General features: G+C 35.5%; 1 long non-coding RNA gene across 2 annotated transcripts in view; it reads left to right on the plus strand.

The window, feature by feature from the left end:
* Positions 1 to 3,453, plus strand: part of LOC125675275 (uncharacterized) — a 6,281-nt gene extending 2,828 nt beyond the window's left edge. For both annotated transcript variants that reach the window (XR_008801001.1, XR_007370414.2), the window contains 2 exons: positions 1 to 98; positions 2,523 to 3,453. The exon at positions 1 to 98 is cut by the window's left edge and continues 19 nt beyond it. This is a non-coding gene — a long non-coding RNA (uncharacterized LOC125675275). The remainder of the gene's footprint in view (positions 99 to 2,522) is intronic.
* Positions 3,454 to 7,195: the final 3,742 nt, after the last annotated feature.

Here is a 7,195-nt window from a genome sequence, read left to right on the forward strand (position 1 = left end):
ACTCCAAAATGACATTTCCAGAAAGCTGAAGAATGGATAAAAATGTAACTAACATCTTACAACCCAGATTTCATTCCACTGAAAAGAAAAGGGACAGAGTAAGAAGTTTTTATTAATGAAAAACAAATATATGCTGAAACCTCTTGAAAGATATATTGTTAGCTCACCTTGCTGAGCTGAAAGCTCAAGTGAGCTATTTTGATCACCTTTTATCTGCTGTCTGTCTGTAAACTTTTCACATTTTCATCTTCTCCAGAACCACTGGGCCAAATTCAACCTTTGGCATAGATCATCCATGGGTTAAGGGGATTCAAGTTTGTTGAAATGAAAGGCCATGTCCCCTTCAAAGGGGAGATAATCATAAAAAAAATAGGGGGAGGGTCATTTAAAAATCTCCACAAGAACCACTGGGCCAGGAAAGTTCAAATTTACATGACAGCTCTTTGACATAGTGCAGATTCAATTTTGTTAAAATCATGGCCCAGAGGGTAGGGTTGGCCACAATAGGGGATAAAGGTTTTACATACAAGTATATAGGAAAATCATTTTAAAAATATCTCTTGAACTATTTAAGCTAGGGCTTTTATATTTTGTATATACATTCTTTAAGAAAAGTTCTTTCATGTGATGTAACGGTGTTCGGTCTTGCGACTTTGACCTGGAAGTTCGACCTACTTTTGATAAAAATCTGACCTATTCAATATCTCAGCTATTTAAGGTAGTGATTGCAAGGCATCAAGTGGTTTATTCATGTAGTATCTAAAAAGAGACTATTTTCGTTTGCGATCCCGAAATACGTCAAGCGCTTAAGCATCAGTAATAATGACAGACAATGGAAACAGACTTGTCAGCTATAACCAGACACAAGGTAAAGTGAAAATATGTTTAGAACTATACGAATAAAATACAATACAAATGAAAAATTCCTTATGTTTTAATTATCTTTTAAATAATAGTCATTAGGCCCTAAGTCTCCATGATGCATATACCCCCCCCCCCCTCCCCCCACACACACACCTGTTAATTTTCAGTCTTGCAGCACGTAAATTTAATTCACAAACCACTAGGCCTATATTAAAATCATAATATATAATACTATGAATTTCATAACATGTGTATGGTGTTAGTGCACATAAATCTGAAATACTACTATGTAACGTGGATGTGAAGAGAAATCAAAGTGTGTATTCTGAAAAGCAGCACTTGCTGTTAATATCTTTTTCTCAATTAGTTCAGTTACATTTATGTGTATTTCTTATAACATAGAAAATAAGAAAGTTTTGTTGCTGTTTGATAATTGCTTGGTTTGAAAGGAGAAAAAAATAAAGACGTTGCAGGTATCGACGTCACAATGCAGAGTTTACATCAGATGGGTTATATTTCCAGCATTTTTAACATACATTTTCAGAGCATGAATATACAAGTAATTTCAAACAGAAAGTAATAAAAACATCTCCAAAGCAACAGTACTATCATTCTATGTGGAATGAATTCAATAATAAACATCAAAACATTTTTATACTTTTAATATGAGTTAAAATAAATACATGTAAGAATATTAAAGATGCATATTTATTGTAATTATCACCTGGAGCATTTATGTAAGGAGGGGGAGGGGGTAACTATAGTAATCATAGCGCCATAGTAAACCTGAAAACCAATATTGATACTTTCAGCATGTTCAGGAAAAATTCCTACTAACATATGTTAAAACATTAAAAAATAAAAAAATTCATTGGTCATTTATTTCCCAGGGATGAAAATATGTCTGCTTTGGTGAATAATTGCCTTCTAAAAATTGCGGAATTGCTTATAAGCAGCCCTGCTTCTATTTCATATGAAAATAAATGGATATATCAATACAAATTATATATTATTTAAGGCTTTAACTTCAATTTGATATAAAATTTATATCACTTACTCTTTTTGTTTCAGTCTTAAACCATCTGAAATACCTGTACCATTTATTATGGAAAGTCGACAAGAGGTGATACCATGGCAACGTGGCGTCACAATTTCCGTGAAAACCATATATCATATGATAATTTCACAATGAGTTACAGATATTGTCAACTACAAAATATATAAAAATCAAATCAATTCATAGATTCATTAATTTTCAATGACCCATGCAACCACTACCTTAAGATAGAGCTTTCATATTTTGTATAAAGATTTCTTATGGCAAGATCTTATGTATCATACCTTGTGACCTTGGTCTTATCCAGAACAGCAAGATCATGTCAATCATATTGGTGTTGAGGCATTTCTGTGTTATGTGAATTCATTTTCATTAATGTTGTGATCCTTTGGGGCTCATGTAGGCTGGGGCCACAATATGGGATCAACATTTTTCATGGGAATAAAGATTGAAATCTTTTTAAAATAACAACAGCTGTACAATGGCAGGGTCGAGGTGACTCCGGTGAGCGATGTGGCTCTTTGGCTTCTTGTACTGTTTAAGATGCATGTATTTAAAATTTATCATTGGGTATACATGTATTTGCATTTAATTTTTTCAGAAATTTTGCATGTCCATGTCTTGGAAGGTGACTAGGTGCTTGCAGAGGATACTGGGGATAAAGAAGCAGAAAATGATGAAAAACAGGGAAGTGGCAGACAGGGCTGACATGAATGCAATAAACAATGAGCTGAGGAGACGGTGATGAAACTATATAGGACACGTGCTATTGAGTGGAGGTGACAATGACAGTGAGATGGCTTTAGGTTGGACACCAGGAGGGAAGAGGGCATTTAAGAGACCGAAAACAACCTGGAGAGAAACAGTAGAAGTAGAAAGATTGCAGAACGGAGAAACTGGAATGAGATCAAGATGGTAGCAATAGAACAGTAGATTGGAGAGAGTCTCGACCCTGTGTGTTTTGGCATGGAGAGAACTAAGTAATGTCTAGATTGTTGGAGATATATGACCAGGAATATGAATGGATGTGCTGGAAACTGTACTAAGACCCTTATGTATTTGGATAGATTTACATACCATCATGATTTTGCTATGAAAAACTTTTAAAAAAATCCTCAACTCATACTGTAGCTGAAATTGTACTTATTGATATCTTAAATGAACATATTTTTAGACCTACAATATCTAAACAATGGAGTCCATGTACATTTCCACAATGGATAATAGGTTATGATATATGTGTGAAATCTGTTCCTATGGTATGCGCATGTTAACACATTAGTTTAAATGATGATGTATATCTTATGACTATGGAAGAAAATGTGTTCAGAACAGAATATGTGTCGAGAAGAGTTGTTGCCCTTGAATGTAATTCATTATTTACATGGGGTTGAAAAATAATCCATCACACAGTAGTACTAAATTCCTTATGTTAAAATACATTCATGAATGGTATAAGTGATACTGTCAATTACTGATTAATACACTTTGTGAAATCATATTATTGTTCTGTTTAATAAATTTCAAGGTTGCACATTTGTACATTTTACAATACAATATTCTGCACTGTGGTATCAAATTCCCTTAACCTAATTTAAGAGTTACATAGTCATTAATAGCAAGCTAATTATGGTATGCTATGGAGTTTGTCAAAGGGGCATTAGCTGTGAAAGTGATGGCAACCTTTTTATTCAAAATCTCTCAATGGCATAGGAATATATATTAATGCCTAATAAAACTAATAAAAACATTTATTTTGTACAAAAACAAGAGAAACCTAATAAAACAATGATGTATTGTCACTTTTAGTGTACAGAAATATGTATGGAAGAATTATTGTCTTGCAAGACAATAATTATTGAATTACCAGAATTCATGTGATATTCATACACATGTCTGTTTTGAGGTTAAAAAGTGTTTGAAATAATTAAATACTGGTGTTATTACTGAAATATACCTGTATGATATGGAGCAATTTTCATTTAATTCAATTTTTGGTATCAAAATGACAGCCAATGCCCTTTTAAGAATAACTATCTTCAATGCACATCATAATAACCTTGTTTAGCTTGAAAGAATATTGGCTATAAGGAATCTTGATAATAAATATTAAAAATATTTTTAATTTCTCTCAAGGAGTTCCTCATAAACAAGCATAAAATCATGATTATAGTACATTAACTCTTGTGTGTTTCAGTCTGTTAGACTTTCCCATTTTATTGCATTTCTTGAAAGTTGTGTTAAAAGAATTGGTGGTCTTGAAAAGGGCTGTTGTAGTGAACAGCAAAGGTCAACTGCTTTTTAGAAGTCACCAAGTGCAAGTCCTTGCAGACTTTCTGATAGAACAGTGGATTGGAGAGAGTCTTGCTATTTATAGTTTGTAAAGGGATTCAGGCGTGTCATACCAGTAAGACCGGTTCTGTTTCTCAGTCATTCGAGATCAAGACTTTGCGCTGTTCACACGCTGTACTATGTCTGACTCCGAAAACGTTTTGATGGGCGTAGACACAGAAAAGGATTCTACATGTAACAACCCTGTTAATCCTTGTACAGATATTACAGATACTTTCAATTTATTCAAGTGCTATTTGGATTCTTCACTCAGTTCCTTTAAGAAAGAACTCTAGGACAGCCAGGAAGGTCGGGAAATTGATCTGCAGAAGAAACTTAAGAAGGACATAGCTTCCTCCATAAAGTCACCCGGCAATAAAATTCAGTTCGAATTTAATGAAGAAATCATTTCCGATGTACAAAAATTGCAGAAAAAGGTAAAGTCCAACAAAGAGTGTGTTGCCGTGTGTGAAAACATTGCCAACAAATTATCCAAGCGTAACAAGCTGATTCGAATTGCCGACAACTCACCAGCAGGTTGGGCTACAGTTAACCAGTATGAGCATAATGATATCGCATCGGATTCCGACGATGACAGAAAATTGCGCCAAGCCGAAAACAGCTTTACGAGCCATTAAGGGAAAGAAGCGCTTCCAGCCGTATAACAAGACACGCCCCTCTGGTTACAGTGCTCCTCAGTCTACTTCTGGTAATATTCCTGCAGCGGCCGGAAGCCAGCAGCAGCTTTTTCGTGGCTTCGAGAAAAGACGACATCCCTCAGCCTACGATATCTGCTTCCATTGTAAATCCGCTGGGAATTGGAGGAAATATTGTCCCCTCTTCAGTGCTGGCAACCAACAAAACAATGCAGGATCCTCTAGCAAATGATAAGTATGCCAATGTTGATCTCATGATAAATGAATGCTACATGTCTAGCAAGAATACTGATTTTGATATCGTATTTAAACATCAGATATATTTGAACAATTTTGAAAGTTCCCACGATTGTAAAGGAGTCAAACATCGCTTGAAAAATGTTTTAGAATTTTGGAAATCTATCAATGCATCTGATTTCATTATCAGTACTATAAGCACTGGTTATGTAATTCCTTTCATTATGCCACCTAAACAAATGTGTATGAAAAATAACAGGTCTGCTTTGCTTAATATGGAATTTGTTTCAGAGGCTGTTTCAGATTTGTTAGAGACCGGGTGTATTTTGCAAGTCCCATTCAAGCCTGTTATTGTAAATCCGCTTAGTGTAGCAGTGAATGGTTCTGGTAAGAAAAGGTTAATTTTGGATCTGAGCGTTTTGAACAAGTTCGTCAGAAGAGATAAAGTAAAATTTGAGGATTGGAAGGTTGCAATACAGTATTTTCAACAAGGGTGCTACATGTTCAAATTCGATCTTAAGTCTGGCTACCATCATATTGATATATGTTCATCCCAACAAACTTTCTTAGGGTTCTCTTGGGAAAGTTTCTTTTACGTTTTTACTGTCTTACCATTCGGCCTTAGTTCAGCGCCTTACATATTTACTAAGTGTTTGAGACCAATAGTAAAACATTGGAGACAATCGGGTATCAATATAGTTCTATATTTAGACGATGGATTAGGAATGGCACAATCCTACGAGAAAGGTGTTTCAGAAAGCGTATTTGTGAGAGATTCTTTGGAACGTGCAGGGTTTTGAGTAAATTCTGAAAAGTCAGTTTTTCAACCATGTCAAAAATTAGAATGGCTCGGGTTGTTATGGAACTCTAACCTGTTTTGTTTGTCTATTACAGAGAAACGTATTCAGGACTGTAAACAAAATTTAGCAGATTTGTTTCACAGACTGCCTCATATTACTGCTAGACAATTGGCCCAGTTTACGGGTAGGATTATTTCTATGGGTCCGGTCATTGGTAATGTCAGTAGGCTTATGACTCGGAAGTGCTACGAATTGATAGAGTCTAGGTTTTCATGGGACAGTTTAATTAAATTTGATAGTTTGCATGGGTTTATAACTGAACTTGTGTTTTGGTCGAACAATTTAGAAAATTACAACTGTCGTTATATGAATGGTTACTCCAAAACATTTGCGATTTTGTGTACAGATGCTAGTTCTGTAGCGGCTGGAGCAGTTTGTCATCTTTCAGGTACACAACAGTTCTTTCACAGTAATTTTTCAAAGATAGAGAGTGCAAAAAGTTCTACCTGGCGGGAACTTAAAGCTATTCAGCTCGCTTTGTTTTCGTACAAAGAGCAGTTGAGCGGTAAATCTGTGAAAATATTCACCGACAGTAAAAACTGTCTCTATCGTGAAAAGCGGCAGTATAAAAAGTACATTACAGGATATAGATTTTTCTATTTTTCATTTGTGCTTACAGAAGAGAATTTCCTTAGACATTGCTTGGATCCCTAGAACATTGAATGATCAAGCAGATTTTTCAAGTAAGTTGGTAGACCATGATGACTGGTCTGTTTCTCAAGAATTTTTTGAGTTTATGAATGATTTGTGGGGTCCTTTTACAGTGGACAGATTCGCAAGTCATTTGAATACAAAGTTACCGAGATTTAACTCTTTATTTTGGAATCCAGGTACGGACGCAGTAGACTGTTTTTCACAGGACTGGTATTCCGATAACAATTGGCTCGTGCCGCCTATTCATCTAGTCTTAAGGACGGTGAGACATCTTTTGTATTGTAGATCACGTGGTACTTTGATTGTGCCTTACTGGCCGTCGTCGCCGTTTTGGTCAATGATCTTTGGGCCAGGTTTGACGTACAGAAGTTACGTGCTTGATGTTATTGAGTTTAAAGACACTGCTGAGATTATGCGTAGAGGCACTTCTAACAGTTGTATATTCGGCACAAAGAAATTCACAGGTTCATTATTAGCCGTCAAACTTGGTTTCTGAATGTGATAACGGCATGTACTGTCTGAATCGGGTGCATGTA

The sequence above is a fragment of the Ostrea edulis genome, chromosome 3, assembly GCF_947568905.1.
Source record: "Ostrea edulis chromosome 3, xbOstEdul1.1, whole genome shotgun sequence".
NCBI classification, from domain to species: domain Eukaryota; kingdom Metazoa; phylum Mollusca; class Bivalvia; order Ostreida; family Ostreidae; genus Ostrea; species Ostrea edulis.